Below are 21,890 nucleotides of genomic sequence, written 5' to 3'. Positions count from 1 at the left end.
TACATCTAAAGTTGTGGTAAAAAGCGTCTCAAAACAGTTTGCTATTTTTCGATGAACATTTCTTCACAATTTGTTGTGGATTTTATTGCTAATGGCTATAAAAACCCATTTTGTTTTCACCACCTTCTATGTTTGTAAACAAAAGGTAAGAGTTCCTCCCGCTCCCCCATCCCAATAATATTTATAAATTAGTATACACTAAAATTATTAACAAACTTAACACAACAATTGTGAGAACTCACAAAAATGACTAAAAGTCCAAAATTTAAGTTAGGTTTAGGGTTCTTTTAGAGGTAGGTTTAGGGTTGGGGGAACGGAAGGAACTCTTTCCCCAAAAAATATTCTTACAGTTTTGAAACACAAAGATTTTGTTACACAAGCCGTTGATGAGCTAAAAAAGAAAAACCTTATATGCGAGTGCGATACTCCTCCCATTGTCGTCAGTCCATTGTCAGTTTCAGTCCAGTCTTCGGGGAAGAGGAGACTGGTTCTAGATCTTCATAGAATTAACAGCCATGTGTACAAAACAGAGTGTAAAATATGAGGATTGGAATACAGCTTTGAATTACATGAGAAATAATGATAATTCTCTCCTACAAATTCCCTGTACTCCCGGTTGGTTTAACATCAGCTCCATATGTGTTCACCAAAGTTACAAGACAGTTGGTTAAGACATGGAGGTATGAGGGATACAGAATAGTAACTTTCGTACATGGTGGTATTCTTTCAGGTTCTTCCCAGGACGAACCTCACGTATCCGGTGGTGCAGCTGTGCAACAGGGCAGGCTGAGATCAGGCCCCGATTTCTCGAAACAAACTTAAGTCTGAGTTTTGACTTAAGTCAGAGTTTTTACTCAAATTTGAGAAAACGCAGGAAATGAATTTTCCAGAATAAACTGAAATCAATATTAAACTCAAACTTAGTAGACAATTTGAGTTTGGTGGATAGATTACTTAAGTTGTTTGGGCTTTTTTATTTAAAAAATGCAGTTGAGTTAAAAATTCAGCTGTTTCAAATTGTCAAACTCTGTTTGAAATTTGAGAAAAACTTAAGTTTGTTTCATCGGGGTCAGGTTTCGTTTCTGATCAAAAGTCTCAGCAAATGTGCATCTGGTTATGTGTTAAGAAAAGAGAACAATCCTATGACTTGCACAAGATTAAGGGAACTGTTCTTGGATGCATTGTCTCCATTTGTTACAAATATTAACAGTTATGGTCTGCACAGCCTACGTAGTGGTGATGCTACAGCAACAGAAACAATGGGATACCAGACGCACGTTTAAGACACATGGAATATGGAAAAGTGAAACTGCTAAGGATGGCTACATTAAGGAAAGTTTTGATAACAGTGAGTGAGTGAGTTAATATTTAACGTCACATCGGCAATATTTCAGCCATATCGTGACGAGAACATTTTACATTGAAATGGAATACTAGGGACCATGGGGACTTACAGTACCTTTGCTACCTGCATGGATCCTAGCTGGATTTACACCATTCCTTTAGCCATTGGCGTTTATACTGAGATTTAGCCATACATTACAATGACAAAAGTACTACGATTAAAAACCTGGTAGACTTAAATTTACTTGAAATGTTTTGGAACTTACATACCCTCTCAGGGGGACAATAATTTTACAGTACTTTAACCCCCTTTGAGGGTACAGCCACTAACAATACAAGTTACTAATCTAAACTACCAATCATTAAAATACATCTATCTACAGAACATATTATTCAAAATTCATCTATTAAATCAATTTCTTTTAAAAAGCCAATAATTAAATGAAAATTAACAGTGTTAAAAAAATCCTTAACTGTTTTCACATTGAAATACTTATCCCTTATGATGGAGAATTCAACACAGTCAAGCAGGAGATGCTTGACTGTGACTCTCTCATCACAAGGGATACAAAACGGAGGATCTTCACCTTTTAACAAGTATTTGTGAGTATACCTTGTGTCACCAATGCGACATCGTCGCATGATGACCTCTTCAAATCTGGACTGACAACCCAAGTAGGTGTAACCAATATAAGGTTGTATTGCATGTAATTTATTGATACCAACTTTGGTGTCCCACTTCTTCTGCGTCAAATCACAGATGTAGGTTCTAATGCTAGCTTTGTAATCAGAGTATGGAATAAGAAGTGGTGTCACAGATTTGTTGAGTGCTGCCCTAGCAGCAAGATCGGCCATTGTGTTCCCAGAAATGCCAACATGGTTGGGTAACCAACAAAAGACGATATCGCATTGGCCAGTAGCAAGATCATTATACAATTCAATAACTTCTAATAAAAGTGGTTTTTAATGGCCTGAAGGCACGAAAGAGAATCGGAAAATATTATGTATTGTTTATATTTACGGTGTTTATTAATATATCTAAGAGCTGTTAATATGGCGTTAGCTTCTGCTGTGAAAATAGAGCTGTTATTTGGCAATCGGGAAGATATTGTTCTGGATCCAAGGACAGTGGCACAAGCAACCGCGCCACCATCCTTGGACCCATCTGTAAATAAGGATTTATATGTATTATATTTACTTTTTTAATTGATTATATTCTTGTTTATATTGCAGGTCATTAGTTTCTGATTTTTAAATTTAGTGAGTGTAAGGTCGACTTGTGGCCTAACCAATTGCCAAGGAGGAGAAGACAAAAAGATGGGAAGGAGAAATATTTTCCAGCTCAATGCCGGCAGCAGTAATGAATGGCTTAATCCTGAGCCCAAGAGGCGGAACAAGAGAAGTTTTGTTGTATATTGTACAAATCTTCATAAAGAGGATTAAAAATACAGTGAAATGCAGGATTAGAGTCGTTAGAATATAGTTTGGTAATATATTGTAATGATAATTTTATACGGCGTTGGGTAAGAGAAGGCTCATCTACCTCGACGTAGAGACTGTCAACAGGAGATGTTCTGAATGACCCAAGACAAAGTCTCAGACCTTGGTGGTGGGCAGAATCAAGTAGTTTTAGGTTGCTTTCGCAGGATCCACCTTGAACGATGGAGCAATAATCAAGCTTCGAGCGGACCAGTGATCTATATAGGTGCAGGAGGGTAGTTTGGTCCCCTCCCCACTTTGAATTAGAAACGACTTTCAATAAATCAAGTGCCTTCAGGCATTGAGTTTTTAGGGATTTGATATGCGGAAGAAAGGTTAAATGGGAGATGAAAGTTAGACCCAAGAACTTGGCCTCATTTACAACCTTTAGGGTCTTTATGTGGTTTATATTTACGGCAGAAATGTATGCAATTAGTTTTTGATTTAGAAAATTTATAGCCGTTTTCAAGACACCATTTAACAAGAAATGTTATAATCATCCACAACAAGTGATCCATCGATTGAATCATTTAAAACCTTGGATAAACTGTTGATCTTGATACTAAACAGTGTGACAGACAAAATACTGCCTTGAGGGACACCCTGATCCTGATTGTAATGATCAGACAGGGTTGAACCCACGCGGACTTGAAATTGCCTGTCTGTTAAAAACTGTGATATAAAAAGAGGTAAACGACCCCTCAAACCAAAATCATGTAAATCCTTTAAAATGCCATGCTTCCAGGTGGTATCGTATGCTTTCTCGAGATCAAAGAATATCGATACTGCATGTTGTTTATTTAATATTGCATTTTTGACAAAGGATTCTAAACGTACCAAGTGATCAATGGTACTACGATTTTTCCTGAAACCACATTGAATATTATTTGTTATGAGGTTATTGGTTTCAAGATTCCATGTTAACCTATTGTTTACCATTCCTTCCATGGTTTTACAGACACAACTCGTTAAAGATTGGTCTATAATTAGACGGATCAGTATGATCCCGGCCAGGTTTTGGAATGGGGACTACAATGGCATTACGCCAGGAAGCTGGGATATTCCCTGAAGTCCATATTAAATCAAAAATATTTAGCAGCGTTTCTAGACATGATTCGGTCAATGCTTCAGGAGCTGATAGTGGATATCATCAGCTCCTGTTGCTGTATCATGAGCTTGCTCAAGGGCGGTATGTAGCTCATGTAGTGAAAATAATTCATTATAATCTTCACCATTGTCTGAGTTAAAATTTAATCTTTTCTTCTCCTGTTGTTTCTGAAACTTTTGAAACTCAGGGACATAGTTTGATGAAGATGAATGCTTGGGGAGAGTTTCACCAAGTTTATTGGCAATGTCAGATTTATTAGTTAATAAATTATCACCATCCTTCAAATGGTGAACAGTAGACTTAGAACCTTTGCCCTATATTCTTTGAATCATGTTCCACACCTTTGACATGGGTGTGCGTGAATGTATTTTAGAAACATAATTTCGCCAAGGCTGACGCTTATTTTGTTTAAAAGCACTTCTAGCCTTGGCATTTAAAATTTTAACTTTATCTAGATTATGTACTGTAGGATGGCGGCGAAAATACTTTTCAACTTTCTTCCTACACTTTCTAGCCTTATTACATTCAATATGGAACCATGGCTTACGAATATGTGGAACCGCAGAGGACTTTGGTATAGTGTGGTCAGCAATGTCATTGAGTATATCTGAAAATAGCTGTATAGGATCTTCGCTGTTCGCAAAACATCATGTTTTAAGTGTTCAGTACAAAGTGTTTTATATAATGACCAGTCAGCTCTGCTGAAGTTTCGTCTGGATAAAGGTGGATCATCCCCAGGGATGATGTTTTTGAGAATGGTGGGGAAGTGATCATTCCCACATACGTCATCATGGATCTCCCATTCAAATTCATTACATAAGTTAGAATCGGCTAGTGATATATCCAGGGAAATATGTTCCCGTAGCTGGATGTAAATAAGTGGCTGAATCGTCATTGAAAATACATAAATTATTATCGGATATGAATTCCTCGATGATTTTACCTTTAGTGTTTGTATTGACACTTCCCCAAAGTGGGTTGTGTCCGTTAAACTCGCCCATGATGAGACATGGCTTCGGAAGTTGATCATATAGATTTTGAAGATCTGATTGTTGAATATTTGAAGAGGGATGTATATACAAGCTGCACAATGTCAGCGCCATGTGCAGAGTCAGACAAACAGCAACAGCTTGCAAATCCGTATTTAGAGTGACAGGGCTATGTATGACGCTCTGATTAACCAAAATAGAAGCGCCTCCAGTAGCTATAGTGATAATCACTATACTGTCTCTGATTAAAATTATTTGTATTTTTAAGATATGTCTCTTGGAGACATAATGCTGACGGTTAAGATCGTGTATGAGTATCTGAATTTCGTTGAAGTTATTCTTCAGTCCTCTGCAATTCCAACGGCTGAGAACTATTCATCTCTTAGGCAGGTTAACTGGAGATCTCGCTCGCCCATTATGTTTAGGCGACCAACTTGTTGTTCTCTGGGGGATGCTCTCTGAAACATCCATCCCTTCAAGTGATGGGATCATCGGAACCTTTTGATACTCTACCAGTTTAATTGTTTCAAGAAGAGTCAGTTATATATCTGGATAACGCATGTTTTCCTTTCTTTGATTGTGAATTTGTTGCTGAATCATTATGTGAATCATACACAAACAGTTGATGATGATACAGGAATCTGTTTAGTTGGAGAAGGCTCAACAGTAGTTTGTGTGCAGGAGTCCGACATACAGAAGGGTTGGGGATTGATGGTATTTATCCATGTCAAATCTGTTTAACAGCCAATAGAAGATATTACCACAGATGGTCTTCTAGTTACAGAGGCATAGGAACCTTTGGATCACAGGAAGGTAAAAGTCCTAGGTTAATTGTAACTAATGTTCTGAGTAGTTTTTATTTTATTAAACGGCATTTCTCTCTTCCATATGGGACAATCTTTTGACGAGGATGAATGTTGACCAGAACAGTTGACGCATTTCTTAAAGTTGCTATCGCAGTCTTCGGTAACATGTATTTTCTCACCACAGTGAGCACAAGTAATAGTATTTTTGCATGAATTTACCCCATGACCAAACTTTTTACATTTAAAACACCTCAGTGGGTTTGGGATATATTGGTCAACTGAAAGGCTGCAATAACCTGCTTTGATAGATCTTGGTGGACACGGAGAGACGAAAGAAAACAAGTAAGTGTTTGTTTGAATTATTTCTGAGTGTTGACGCGGAGTAAAACGTTTCACATGTGTCACACCTTGATCTTTTAATTCACAAACTATGTCAAGCTCGGACATATCATCTAGGAGGTGATCACGGTCCTTTACAATGCCTTTGCTTGAATTAAGTGATCTGTGGACAGATACTGAAACGGGGAATCCAGCTAATGTATCAACAGATAATAAGTTGGTAGCTTGCTGTCTTTTGGCACATTCAATTAGAAGTGATCCGGATCTCATACGTTTGATATTCTTAACATCTGCAATACCATACACTCCTTTTGAAATCGCAAATGGATTCAATTTGATAGGTTGCTTGTCCGAGATTCTAGAATCAGAAATCTCGGCCAGTACTAAACTTGTTGAAGAGGTCGACAGCCTTCATTAGCACCATGATCATTGTCAAGTTGACGCTTTCCGTCAAGGGGGTTTCAAGAGCCATGTTGAAGTATTAAAGATTCATCACCCCAGCTCCCCATCCACCACGGAGTATCATAAAGACAATGCTATATACAAGTGGATCTCCGACTTGCAGCACCAAGGATACTGGGATGATATACTCCAGCAGAAGGATTAGACAAGTAATCAATCTACCAGATTGGCCCATGAACCATCGCCTTCTGGGCATAAGACTCTAGGCAATTTAAATAGGGCGTATTTCAAAATCGAGTGATGATTCATAATAAAAAAACGAGCCAAGTAAAAAATATTGTTCATAATATAAATTGTGCAAATACAAGTGATGCACTGGGCTCGACATAACCAGCCGATTGGTTGAACCGGGCCCATTCAACCACCCGTCTAGGTGAAGTAAGGGGCGAAGTGGTGTGTTGGGCAAAGGAACACTGTTCCTGGAACCAGTGCCCTCAACCACCAGACTCCCGTCCTCCACCGACATAGGGGCGCAACCCACGGCAAACGGGTTGGTGGACCAAATGTACCGGGTCCACAACGGGGGTTTGAAGAGCGCTTAGCGTTACCCAGAACCCACCACGAGGAGGTGGCTCTTCACGGGTGCCGTTTTGATAACAGAACGAAATGTTCTCTTTCTCTTGGATTTTGACTTATTTGTACCTCTCGGCCGTGCAACGCACATGGTGTCCCACGGTTGAATCTGTTGTTATGTGGCGTAACGCTTTGGTATAGGAGAAATGCTATTTCATTCGTTAGAAAGATGAATAAGAATGCTAATTTAGTGCTTTATGTCATACGTCATTAGCAACATGTTTTGAAATGTCTAAAATTGATAAATCGTCTGCTTCTTTTGTAAACAAACATGGCTACCCAGTTAACTCCAATCAAAGTCAATGACCTGGTCGCGGTGGACGGATACATTATTGGACGTGTAACAAGAATAATACCACCACTAAATTCAACAAAACTGGAACCCTATTCTCTTAGTATTTCAATAGTAACATTAATTTAAGATAACTACCTTCGGATGTCTGATAGGAAGAATGACAGTTTACTCAATAAAGATATGAAAGACAATTTATGGTCTATTCCCACAGATATTCTAGTCAACTATCATTATCCCGGTAAAAAAAAACGACTTTTCTTCTTCAAGATTTAAGTTCAGAAACATAAACATTACTGAGACAGACCAAGCTCCATCCACTGATCAACATTAGGTCACACACATGGGGAAGATCGGAGACACTCTCTGTTGAAATGCCCTTTCTACTAAGATCTGAAACAAGAACTAACACCATCGCCCGCCTCATCCATGTCACTTTAAATACTCCCCGACCCACCAGCACTTTCTGCTAAAAATTTCCCATATTTCATTTACAAATTGTTCATGAAAAGAAAATATGCGTTTCCTCTCAAGACTTTAGAATGACACGTTCCTATTACTTTGTATATATGAGCTTTTAAAACGTTAAAACTACGTTTGTACCCTGCCTCCTGTGGCTATCATGTACAATGAATGATGTTCTTCTATTCAACTCCGGGCGAGAATAGTTCTCCATCAACCCATGCTTGTCGTAACAGGCGACTAACGGGATCGGGTGGTCAGGCTCGCTGACTTGGTTGACACATGTCATCATACCCCAATTGCGTAGATCGATGCGCATGACGTAAATCACTGGATTGTCTGGTCCAGACTTGATTATTTACAGACCGCAGCCATACAAGCTCAAATATTGCTGAGTGCGGCGTAAAACAACAATCAATCAGTCAATCTTCTCTTCAACAAAACATGGTGCTCATCGACGCGAAACGTTTAGTGAACTTTCAGTTCGGTGCAACTGGGTATCAACTTATGTCGCAGGTATATAGTACGTTGCCGAGCGATTGGTCATGAGAAATGTTCAATATTTTAAATAAATGTTTAAGTATACCTCAGCTTATGTTATACACCTGAGTGGGAAGTAAATATGTCCCTGTGTCCGTCCGAATCTAAGATGGAAACATAGAGATAGTCTATACAAGAGCTTTGACCACCTACACAATAAAAGCTCTCAGTAAATGACTGACTGACTGAGTTTAGTTTTACGCCGCTTTTAGCAGTATTCCAGCAAATCACGGCGGGGGACACCTGAAATGGGCTTCACACATTGTACCCATGTGGGGATTCGAACCCGGCTCTTCGGCGTGACGAGCCAACGCTTTAACCACGAGGCTACCCCACCGCCCCTCAGTTATTGAAGCCTGGTTGATGAGTGAGTGAAAACAGAACGAAAAACTAATGCTATGTTTTCATTTTCGCAGACCACAAATAGATATCATCGCTATAGTATTTCACACAACCATTGAACTTTACTCTCATTCCATTTGTACTAACACTCTTTTTCGTAATGCTGTTACAATTCCTTTGTAGTAATTTGGATTGATTTTAAAAGCCAGTTTATTTTCTAATGCAATTATCAATCACACACAAACTCAGCCATCTAACCCACTCAGCCGTCGCTGCTTCCACAAAAGTGAAAGTTGGACAACTGGTAGTCGAGACCACGGACTTTGTGTACCCCTCTCACAAGTGTAAACTGGCACAGCTCCCGCGGCCGAAAACTATGACTTCACAGCGCTATTTAGAAAGTGGTTAAATGTAAATGTGTACTGGCGATTAGGTGCCTGACTCCAAAAATGTGGGTTCGAATCCCTGATGGGACTCGACCCAACAAAGAACTAGAATCTGTACTTTAATGAGAAAGTGTAATCCCAAATGTAACATGTTACATTTCACCTCTTTCTAAATGGCACTGTTTGTCCATAACTGACAATAAGTAAAATATGTATCAGAACTAGTGTAGTAGAACAAACATGATTTATTGCTCATTTTGTTTTGCTGCATATCAGAATCGTATCAGGTGTTCCTCTCCATCTCATCAATCAGCACCAGAACTTAATCCACCTGGCCTTCTCAGACCACCTGCTGAACCAGACAAAGGCTGATAATCTGAGACTGATTTCTTCATCCGTAGCTGTATTCCTGATTCCAGTTTGTGTTTTATGTAAATAGAAACATTATTTGTTAGACTATTGGAAACTGTCTTTCGAAGATTACTTACCATGTCTTATATTCCACTATAACAATCACATTATATCAAGTTTGTTCGTTTTGTTTGTTTGTTGTTTAACTCGCAATATTCCAGCCACATGGCGGCGTTTTGTAAATAATCGAGTCAGACAAACAAGTGATCAACAGCATGAGCAATTGGGATGGAATGACCAGTGTCAACCAAGTCAGCCAGTCTGACCACCCGATCCCGTTAGTCGCCTCTTACAAAAAGCATGGTTGGTGAAGACCAATTTAAACCCGGATCTTCCCGCGGGTTCATTGTATGGAGTACATTCCAATCCAAATAACACAAGGCCTTACAATATAGAATATCACATTTTAATATCTTGAAATATCTTTACTTAACATACACATTTTTTTATAAGGTCAATTCAGTTTCGACATACATTGGGCATATTAGTGATATTAAGAGTGATTAAAAGAGATTGGCATAGTGGTCACATTCTATGAAATATCCATAGAATCATTTGTTGCCGAATGTGCAAAATTTTTAGTGAGGGTGAAAAGTAAACTATGCAGGAAATATGTCACTAGGACTATAGTGAATGTCGTAAAGTATTTCTTTGTACCTGAAGTCATTATGACAAGACAATACAAAACACGAGCTGAATGCTGTCATCATTGTCTTTCATTGCTGCACTTACCGCTTAAATAATAGATTGAAATTGTATTTTTGTATACTGCAATCAAATTCGTACTTTTACTCTATTTTGAACTGTTGCAATCTCTTTGTTATGAGTGTTCGTGCTTCGGAAGCTTAGTTATGATTATATAATTGGTATTTTACTCCAAATTTACACCAAATTGTATTACATCCCGATTTTCGGTTAACTTATTGGTTTGAATTTCGACACGTAACACAATCAACATTTATCGTCAACATACCATTCGATAAGTCCAGCTTTCTTGCAGTGATACATTCTGCAGTCAACAGAGTGACTGAAAAGGAAGAAAATCAAGTCGTAAAGTAAGTCTGAAATTCATGTTTGATTACCTATCTAAGCACATATGTAACACTTCAGTCAGAAGAATGACACAACACAGACAGTAGTACCTGTCCGAGTGTTTATCTTCCAAAATGTAGCAAAAATCAGCCGGAAGTTTGATCATTGGTAGAAATGCTTGGGCTTTTACATTCAGATAATTGAATAGCATAAAATAACACCTATATATGGACTTTCGCTTCTGCAAAATATTAAAGTCTTTATTGTCTTTCATATTGTTGGGAAATTTAGTTATCGTAAGTAGCAAATACACGCTGAACCTGAAATTGAATACGACTGTTTTACATTTCTGGCCAAGCCGAAACATGTGAGGCGTGTACCACAAGATGTTGCATGGTTTTGCCTGGGGCTCGGCATTCAGATGTAGCCAAGACTGGGGGCTTTGGAGTCGGGTAATGTGTCCAAGTATAGGACATCCTGTTTGCGCTGCAGTATCTCACTTTATTACCCACGTGGTCAAAGTATGGGTAGTTGCATACTAATCTCGTACGTCACACGAGTGTCGTATCGCGTTGACCTGTGTCGTAACGACTTGACCTGAGATTCTAACGATTTGATTGGATAACCGATGACCTCTCAGTTAGGTCACATTCTGACGTAACTATTTTTTCATTCATAACAAACACGTGAATTCATTCATTCTACAACTTAAATACATTGCTGAAATGTAATATTGCGAACGTTGCCGTGTCGCTGTTTAATTGTGAGTCGAACTGAGACATTATATCAGTCGAAAAACATAAACGCTATGTTTCCACCAGTGATGTTAGCCGAATGAAGCAACTGGAAACCAAGAAACGAGGTGCTACGGAGTAGTTTACTGTAGGAGGTTGTACGAGGCGATGACAACTGGCATGCATCGTGACGTTGGTTACCATGGCAGTGACGTCATTACAGTATGACGTCATGCAAATATTGTACTACAGTACAAAACTCTTCCGCAACCTCTTTATGAAACCGGTTTCGGTTTGAAACCAAAAACATAACCAAAAATACGCTATTTTGTCAATTTAATGCATGTAAGACGTGGGTAATAAATAAAATACCACACTCGGTCTCATTACATACGAATTATACGAAACTCGTGACCTTCCTATGTTATCTGACCTCGCTTTCGCTCGGTCAGATACCATAGGAAGGACACTCGTTTCTAATAATTCGTATGTAATGAGACCTCGTGTAGTATTCTCTGTTTATTACCTACGAGGGTGACCATACTATGCCCTAGGGCAAAATATCACTTTGTCATGTTGACGTGACGTCATGAACAAGGCTATGACGTCACGTTTCTTCTGTGACGTTGCGTTCTACATGCGGCGACGGCGGGTAGCCAGCCTATGTTTGAAAGCAGATTTGGGTTTATTTGTCTCAGTTTGACGACTTCGGTAATAAACAGAATATTTTATTCCTGCCCATATCATACTATGGTTACGACACTCGTGCCTAAACATCGGTACATAGAATATACCTAGCTCTCGCTCGGGAAATACCAACATTTACGCACTCATGCCGTAACTATAGTATGACATGGCCACTCATATAATGTCCTCTATATATTAGCACCGGACAGAGAATGCCTATCTTTGTGCTATTGCAGCCCTATTATGATCAATGGTGGTCTCAGCGAACTGTACTTTTGACTTTGAATGTTACATTAAGTGACCCAATCCTACTGCACCCTGTTACTTTTTTCTGTCACTATATATTCAAGTCTGTTTCCAAAGGCAATCAGACCAAAACAAGTGTATGTACATTGTACTGCTACCACTGGTCTCGGCATTAAACTGAGCTAGCGTGAACACAAGGGTAAATATACATACCAAGAACCATCAGGAGAAACAGCTTCATGTTCGTCAGTGAGATGTCTCAACACAATCTACAGCGAGGATGGAAGTGATGTTCCTGGTCTCAACCTTGACTTTAAATATGTTTTCCACCCTCAAAAATATTGCAGATTGGTGACAGCTGCCATTCAGATAAATAATGATTAATTTCAACTGTTTATTATACTGTTACAATAATGACATTAGTTTCATCATACAATATTCATATTGGTGGTACCGTGGGATAGCCCAATAGGAAAAGCATAGCTTCGTCATTGCTCAGACCGCCTCCGTGGTGTAGTGGTTAGAGCGTCCGCCCGGAGAGCGGAAGGTCGCGGGTTCGATCCCCGACCACGTCATACCGAAAGACGTTAAAATATGGTACTTGTTGGTCCCTGCCTGGCGCTCGGCATTAATGGGTACTACAAGGACTGGTCGGCTCGGAGTCAGTATAATGTGTCTGAGTGGGGTATTCATGCTTCACTGCGGCATGGTATCTCAGTGGGCTAGCACCATAAAACCAGCTTAAGTCTGGGCTAGTACAAGAAGCCGCACATACACGCGCATGACGTCGTCATATGAGCGAAATATTCTCAAGCACGACGTTAAATCCAATTTCCCCTCACCTCACGTCATAGCTCATGTGGGTCCTGTTTCAAGCACATGTCTGGTCCGTTGTGATAAGTCTTAGATAATGCTAAATCTAATATTCAATATGGCTCATATGGGGATTTTTCCGTTTGTGAAGATCTGTGATAATTATTGCAAACTGAACAAAATCATAAATTCGAAATTGGACAATTCTCCTAAAATACATGTACAATGTATGTGACATTTTTGCAATGCGAATGTCGTCTTAAAAACCTAATTCAATGGATTTTGTCACGTTAATCTTGGAACTGATTACATTTTGATAGAACGAGAATGCTGAATCCTGATGAAAGACAAAAGTGTTCAAAGGTGTTTTTGGGGAGACAGAATAAAACACGTAAGTATGCATACGCGCACACACAAAATCTTGCTTGCATAAAACAAACAGAAATGTTTTTCTTCATAGATCAAAGGGGCTTCATCCCTGGAATGTACACACTGCATGCTTCTTTGGTTGATATGAAACAAATAAGTTCCAAAATAACATTACCATCATAGGACTAGGTCTTGATATATTGAAAGTTCATAAACCAATGATTTCCTAATTTACCATATACATGACCTTATAAATAAATGATGAAATCGTTCTTTTGTCATATTCATTTCCGTTATTTGAGAGACATTTTAGGGAGGATTAGCATGTTAATAACTAAGCAGATGTTTTCGTGCTGATATGTGAGAAGAACTGATGGAAAGTTTATTGGCTTGTCTTTTATTTCGAAGCTTCAGTTACCAAATTGTATGAGCAGCAATTTCATAAAATGCATTCATAATCAGTTTATGCTTCTTTTACATAATTACTAGAGTAAAGAGGTGAGTGCTGACTAAAAGTATATAATTGAATATCTGGTCTTAAGCACGCATATAATTAATTGATATGTGGCATGTTTATTCAATCAGGATTAGTGTTTCAATTATACAATGTTTCTGTTGACAGTATAGCTAGGTTATATTTAGACTATGGCAGTGTTTAGAATGAGAGTTGTTAAACGAACCCTATGGTACTACAACCGCACGGGCCCGTCTGCATGTAGCTGGAATATTGCTGAGTGCCACGTTTAACAACAAACTGTATAGTCTAACCAGGAATATTTTGGATGGAGAGATTCCGATCAACTACCGTATATTAAGGGGCGTGCTGCTCACGTTACAAGGAGACCAGCATATATGTAATGGTCGCGTATCACCCTGGATTCTCTGCCTAGTTCTGTGTCGGAAGTCTTACCACTGCTATTGATTTTGTATTACTACTCTTTTTTGTACTATCAGTGTTATTGATATATTGAATTGTACTAATCCGTGATACCATTGTAATTTATAGCACATGTCTCTGGCGTTTGGGGTCACACGAAATTCGTTTCCAGACTGAGAATACTGGGAATGTGACTGGGAAATTTAGGAATCAACGTGTGACAATATCTTCATGATACTAACTAAGGGCTGTCATCTAGATCATTTCGCGATGACCCGGACTCGATAACCAACGATGAGAGCTCTTGGCATTAACTCACTCAACTTGTCCACCTGTCTGGGGTATAATTCCGTGAGTAGAGACTACATTTTTGTATCTTCAACACAATTAATTTGCATTAAATAAAGTGATAAATACAAGTGATAAAACCTTTTCTACATTTGTTCATCGATGCGAAACGTTTAGTGAACTTTCAGTTTGGCGCAAGTGGGCATCGACAGGTATACAATAATGTGCCGAACGATTGGTCTTGATATTTTAGACCGCCTCCGTGGTGTAGTGGTTAGAGCGTCCGCCAGGAGAGCGGAAGGTCGCGGGTTCGATCCCCAACCGTGTCATACCAAAAGACGTTAAAATATGGTACTTGTTGGTCCCTGCCTGGCGCTCGGCATTAATGGGTACAACAAGGACTGGTCAGCTCGGAGTCAGTATAATGTGTCAGTGGGCTAGCACTATAAAACCGGCTTCAGTCTGGGCTAGTACAAGCAGCCGCACATACACATACACACGCATGACGTCGTCATATGAGCGAAATATTCTCAAGCACGACGTTAAACCCAATTTCACCTCACTTTGATATTTTGAATAAATACTTAATTTATAGTAGACATGATTAGGATGTAGTTATGTCCCCCCTTACCTTCCGAATGAAAGATGGAAGTTAGAGATACACGTGTATATAAACATACTGCCAGTAGATACGATATCGACACCCCATACGGCATTGAGGTTTGACCGCCTTCACAGTAAAAACTCTTAGTAAATGAAGCCTGGTTTGTGAGTGAGTGAAAACAAAACTAAAACTAATCCTAAAACTTTACTCTCATTCAGTTTTTACTACCACTCATTTTTTGTAATTGTTAATCGCCGTCACTCAGAGTCAGCCATCTAACCCACTCAGCCGTCGCTGCTTCCACAAAAGTGAAAGTCGGACAACTGGTCCGGCACGGACTTTGCGTACCCCTCTCACAAGTGTAATTGGCACAGCACCTACGGCCGAAAGTTATGACTACACAGTGCTAATTAGAAAGTGGTCAAATGTAAATGTGTACTGGCGATTAGGTGCCTGACTCCAAAAATGTGGGTTCGAATCCCTGATGGGACTCGACCCAACAAAGAACTAGAATCTGTACTTTAATGAGAAAGTGTAATCCCAAATGTAACGTGTTACATTTGACCTCTTTCTAAATGGCACTGTTTGTCCATAACTGACAATAAGTAAAACATGTATCAGAACTAGTGTAGTAGAGAACAAAAATGATTTATTGCTCATTTTGTTTTGCTGCATATCAGAATCGTATCAGGTGTTTCTCGCATCAATCAGCACCAGAACTTGATCCACCTGGCCTTCTCAGACCGCCTGCTGAACCAGACCGACGCTGATAATCTGATGCTAATTTCTTCATCCGTAGCTGTATTCCTGATTCCAGTTTGTGTTTTATGTAAATAGAAGCAATATTTGTTAGACTATTGGAAAAAGTCTTTCGCAATAATACCTACCATTTCTCATATTCCACTCTTATATGAAGTTTGTTGTTTGACTCGCAATATTCCAGCCACATGGCGGCGGCCTGTAAATAATCGAGCCTGGACCAGACAATCCAGTGATCAACAGCATGAGCAATTGGGATGGAATGACCAGTGTCAACCAAGTCAACCGCCCAATCCCGTTAATCGCCTCTTACGACAAGCATGGGTTAGTGAAGACCAGTTCTAACACTGGATATCCACGGGTTCATTGTATTGAGTACATTCCAATCCAATTGGACTTTACAATGTAAAGTATCGCATGTTAATTATGATACATAATATTTAACATACATGTGAAATATCATTCCTTGACTATTCACAATTTAAGTATGATCAATTCAGTTACGACATACATTGGGCATATTAGTGATATTAAGAGTGATTAATAGAGGTTGGCATAGCGGTCATATTCTATTAGATATCCATAGAATCATTTGTTGCCGAATGTGCAAAAGTTCGAGTGAGTGTGAAAAGTAAACTCTGCAGGAGATATGCCAGTAGGACTATAGTGAAGGTCGAAAAAGTATTTCTTTGTACCTGAAGTCATTATGACAAGACAATACAAAACATGAGCTTGACCATTGTATACAGTAGCGAGCTGAATGCTGTCATCATTGTCTTTCATTGCTGCACCTACCGCTTAAATAATAGATGGAAATTGTATTTTGTTAGTGCATTGTTAGATTTACTTGTACTCTATTTTGAATCCCTTTGTAGTGGGTTTTCGTGCTTTGTATACTTAGTTATGATTATATAATTGTTATATGTGCATTGTTGATTTTACACCAAATTGAGTGTGTGAGTATTGTTTTACTCCACTTTCAGCAATATTCTAGCAATATCACGGCGGGGGACACCAGAAATAGGCTTCACACATTGTACCCATGTAGGGAATCGAACCCGGGTCTTCAGCGTGACGAGTGGACGCTTTAACCTTTATACTACCCCACCGCCCCCAAATTGTATCACATCCCGAATTTTAGTAAGCTTACTGGTTTGCATTTCGACACGTAACACAATCAACATTTATCTTTAACTTACCGTCGCGATTGGTGAATTCCCGCCATTGAGCAGTGATACATTCTGCAGTCAACAGAGTGACTGAAAAGGAACAAAATCAAGTCGTAAAGTAAGTCTGAAATTCAAGTTTGATTACCTGTCTAAGCACATATGTAACACCTGAGTCAGAACAATGACAAACAAAACATACAGTAGTACCTGTCCAAGTGTTTATCGTCCAAAATGTAGCTAAATCCAGCAGGAATTCCAAATTTTGATCATTGGTAGAGGTGATTGGGCTTCTACATTCAGATGATGGAATAGCATAAAATACCACCTATATATGGACTTTCGGTTCGACACGTTTCTTTAAATGAATAAATATTGTGCAACAAAAGTCTTCATTGTCTTCTCATATGGTTGCTGTGGTTTGTAGTCATGCTAACGAATGCAAGTTGAAGCCGAATAGTATACCACTTTTGTACACCCCTGGCCAAGTGGAAACATGTGATGTGTGAACCACAGGATGGTGCATGGTTTTGCATGGCACTTGGCATTTAGATGTAGCCAAGACTGGAATTGAGTGAGTGAGTGAGTTTTACGCCGCACTCAGCAATAGTCCAACTATATAGTGGCGGTCTGTAAATAATCGAGTCTGGGCCAGACAATCCTGTGATCAACAGCATGAGCATCGCTCTGCGCAATGGGGAACCGGACTGGAGTTGAGTCACATCAGCAATATTTCAACCATATCTTGACTACAAAAGATATCTATTAATGACTTAATTAAAATAAATACCTGCATCTGAAAGACAATTATATCACTAGATACCACAGAATTTCTTTTATTCAAACTAGTATGGAACCATAAAAAATATAGAACTCTAAACAACAATAGAGATCGCCAAGGACTGAAGGTAGGAGCCAAGACTGGACGTATTGGAGTCAGTGTAATGTGTCTAAGTAGGATGTCCTGTTTGTGCTGCTATTGCAGCCCTATAATGATCAATGGTGGTCTCTCCGAACTGTATATTTGACATCAGCAGTTTTGCAGGTATTCGCGGCGAGAAAATGTCTTATATTTTACACAATAAGCTCAACAAAATAAAAGTGATGTTGAAAATCACTAAAATGTCAGTCGTATATCACATTCAAAGTAAAAACTGATCTCTGATTTTAGGAATTCTATATTTAGTCATACTGTTTGATTTTTTTTAATACGCTAAAATCAAGTGGTTAGAAACCGCTCTAAAAAGTTCATGCTAAGTAGGAACATCATCATAAAAGCGTCTAATATCGGAACAATTAACACATTCAAGTAGAATGTCTTTGATAGTATTGGTTCTATGACAAGGGATGCAATGTGGTGGATCGTCTCCTTTCAATATAGGGGAATGTGTATAGTAACTATGTCCTATACGACATCGCGGAATCACAACTTCATCTTGTCGATTTAGTCCAGTAAATGGATTCTGTCCAATATTGGGTTTTATGGAATGAATAAATTCAGTGACCCAATCCTTCTCAACCCTGTTACATTTATCTATCATAACATAGTTAAGTGTGCAAAGGCAACCAGACCAAAACAAGTGTATGCACATTGTACTGCTACCACTAGTCTCGGCATTAAGCTGAGCTAGCGTGAACACAAGGGTAAACATACATACCAAGAACCAACAGGAGAAACAGCTTCATGTTCGTTAGTGAAATGTCTCAACACAATCTGCAGCAAGGATGGAAGTGATGTTCCTGGTCTCAACCTTGACTTTAAATATGTTTTCCACCCTAAAAAATATTGTATATGGGTAGCAGCTGGAATTCAAAATGACAATAATATTTTCAAATAATTATTATACTGTTTACCATAATCACATTCCGATTCAGGTTTCATCATAAAATATATGTTGGTGGGGTTGCCCAATAGGAAAAGCTTTGGTTTGTCATAGCTCATGTGGGTCCTGTTTCAAGGTTCATACAGGGTTTTTTTCCGTTTGCTTTAAACGCGAACATCCCTAATTGCAAACAAGACCCAATCACAAATTCGAAATTGGACAGTTCTACTAAAATACAAATATGTGACATTTTTGAAAAACAAATATCTATAATTTCAAACTGTACAAAATCATAAATTCGAAATTGGACAGTTCTTCTAAAATACATATATGTGATATTTTTGAAAAACAAATATCTAATTGAAGGGGTTAGAATAAGAAGGAGGTTAAATCCAAATTTTTCAATTATTTTTTAGTATTTGAATGAGGGCAAAAAAATGTATGTAAATGTTTGCCAAACAGTCTTTGAAATATCAAACACAAGCAAAATAAATGATTTTATGTGCGTTTCACAAAATTCTAACCCCTTCAATTTCAAACTGTACAAAATCATAAATTCGAAATTGGACAGTTCTTCTAAATTACATATATGTGACATTTTTTAAAAACAAATATCTGCAATTTCAAACTGTACAAAATCATAAATTCGAAATTGGACAATTCTTCTAAACTACATATATGTCACATATTTACAATGCGAATGCCAGATTAAAAACCTAATTTTGAATTGGCCTGGTGACGTTAATCGCGCAACTGATTACATTCTGATAGAACGAGAATGCTAAATTCTTATGAGAGAAAAGTGTTCAAAAAATATTTTAAGGAGCCTGAATGAAACACACAAGTCCGCCCGAGCGCACACACGAGCACAAACGAACGCACACGCACGCACACACACAAACTCTTGTTTGCATAAAACCAACAGAAATGTTTTTCTTCATAGATCCAAGGGACTTCATCCCTGAAATGTACACACTGCATGCTTCTTTGGTTCCAAATGACAGGCACCATGTTTGGACATCATATTTTGAAAGTTCATAAGTGGTGGTCCGATTAATTGAAATAATCGAAGATTGGTCGTAGTGACTAAACGACCAAGCAATCGATCATAATTTCTCATAATCGAACACAATCAATTTTGGAACACTTGTTTTCATTAACAATATTTTTCACATTGTTTGTTTTGTCTGTTACATTTTGTAAGCACTACAAGCTCGTTTCAAGTCATGATTGAATTTATCTTAAAGGCTCCAAGAAATTTATGTTCCTAACATACTAGTCATCCTTTAAAGATGTGAAATTTTGCCAAAAAGCCCCAAAAGAACTACATGTTTTTTTCCTTATTTTTATGTGCATTAACAAATTTCATAAATAACGCTAACCAATTATTTTCGATGATTGATCGGTTGTGATGAACCAATCATCAATTATTAGATTTTAACCAATTCCCAACACTAATATACTTGTCCTTAAATGATGAAATCGTGCTTTTGTCATAATAACTTCAGGTATTTGAGAGACATTTTATGGAGGATTAGTTAATAACTAAGCAGATGCTGTCATACCGATATGTGTGAACAGATGGGAAGTTTATTGGATTGTCCATTATTTCGACGATGCAATTACGAAATTGTATGAGCAGCAATTTTGTAAAATGTATTCATAACTAGTTTATATCTTTTGCATGATTACTTCATTGTCCCTTGCTGGTCACGCATTGTATAGTGATGAGGCGCAGGTTTGCACACAGCGGAGAGGTTGTGGAAGTGGAGGAGCATCTCTGCATCAGTGCACACACTCTGTGGACGACCTATGAGCAACTGTATGAAGGTTTCGTTGTCAAATTTGTGGAGATTTACATGTGGCTTCAGGGGTAGATAATCCAGCGTGTTGTTCCAGAATTTGTCGTAGATGGCATATATTGCTAGGCATTAGCTAGAGACATGTTTTAGCAGGTCCGTGCACAGGGCGTTCCACTATGCTGAGGGACTGCAATCCACATCTGCGCAAGGAAGTGGAAGTCCTTGGCGTGCTGTCTGTTTCCGGCTGGGGTTCAGGGGAGGCATGGTGATACGGTGAATATTGCTGAGTGCGACGTTAAACAACAAACAACCGCATGGTCTAAACAAGAATATTATGGATGGAGAGATTCCGAACAATTCCGCTATATATAAGGAAAGTGTTTCTCGCGTTAAATGAAGACCAGCGTGAAGATTGCTTTATATCCTGGATTCTCTGCCAAGATCTATTTCAGAAGCCTTACCATGGCTGCAGCTAGGTGAATATCATCATCACACACTTTATAAGGTGAGATGAAATTGGGTTTAACGTCGTGCTTGAGAATATTTCGCTCATGTGACGACGTGCATGCGTGTGTATGTGTATGTGCGGCTGCTTGTACTAGCCCAGACTGAAGCTGGGTTTATAGTGCTAGTTCACTGAGATACCATGCCGCAGTGAAGCATGAATACCCCACTCAGACACATTATACTGACTTCGAGCCGACCAGTCCTTGTACTCATTAATGCCGAGCGCCAGGCAGGGACCAACAAGTACCATATTTTAACGTCTTTTGGTATGACGCGGTCGGGGATCGAAGCCGCGACCTTCCGCTCTCCGGGCGGACGCTCTAACCACTGATATCTCAGAGTCACTGGAAATACGTCAACAAATGAACAGTCAGTCAGTAGGAATATATACATGTGCTATATATACACGCATCGACTGTGGAAGTCGGGATTTTGAAATTGTGAATGTCACTGTATAGTTGAGATGCTATCGGTGTAGAGAAATAATTTGCTTTAATTGTTTTGAACTAACTGTGAGCTCATTTTCCATTTACCTATTACGAGTGCTTCTTTAACATTTTAATTTAGAGATTTTGTTTTTATGGTCCGGTTAACAGTCCGAACCGGAAGTGGGGGACGGTGGAGAAACGACATGAGGTAAAAAAATGTTG

The 21,890-nt window shown here is 38.8% G+C and overlaps 2 long non-coding RNA genes across 2 annotated transcripts; both read right to left on the bottom strand.

The window, feature by feature from the left end:
* Positions 1–9,352: 9,352 nt before the first annotated feature.
* LOC124278166 lies at positions 9,353–12,573 on the bottom strand. Its single transcript, XR_006899009.1, has 3 exons — positions 12,446–12,573; positions 10,507–10,560; positions 9,353–9,531 (listed from the first exon to the last, which is right to left on the bottom strand). It is a non-coding gene; the product is annotated as an uncharacterized LOC124278166 (long non-coding RNA).
* Positions 12,574–15,815: 3,242 nt separating this feature from the next.
* LOC124278172 lies at positions 15,816–18,873 on the bottom strand. The gene is made up of 3 exons (XR_006899010.1): positions 18,767–18,873; positions 17,142–17,201; positions 15,816–15,990 (listed from the first exon to the last, which is right to left on the bottom strand). It is a non-coding gene; the product is annotated as an uncharacterized LOC124278172 (long non-coding RNA).
* Positions 18,874–21,890: the final 3,017 nt, after the last annotated feature.

Source organism: Haliotis rubra, unplaced genomic scaffold (genome assembly GCF_003918875.1).
Source record: "Haliotis rubra isolate DU_JTF1 unplaced genomic scaffold, ASM391887v1 Scf106, whole genome shotgun sequence".
In the NCBI taxonomy this organism is placed as follows: domain Eukaryota; kingdom Metazoa; phylum Mollusca; class Gastropoda; order Lepetellida; family Haliotidae; genus Haliotis; species Haliotis rubra.
Note: the sequence above shows the minus strand (reverse complement) of the source record. Positions and strands in the feature narration are given on the sequence as shown.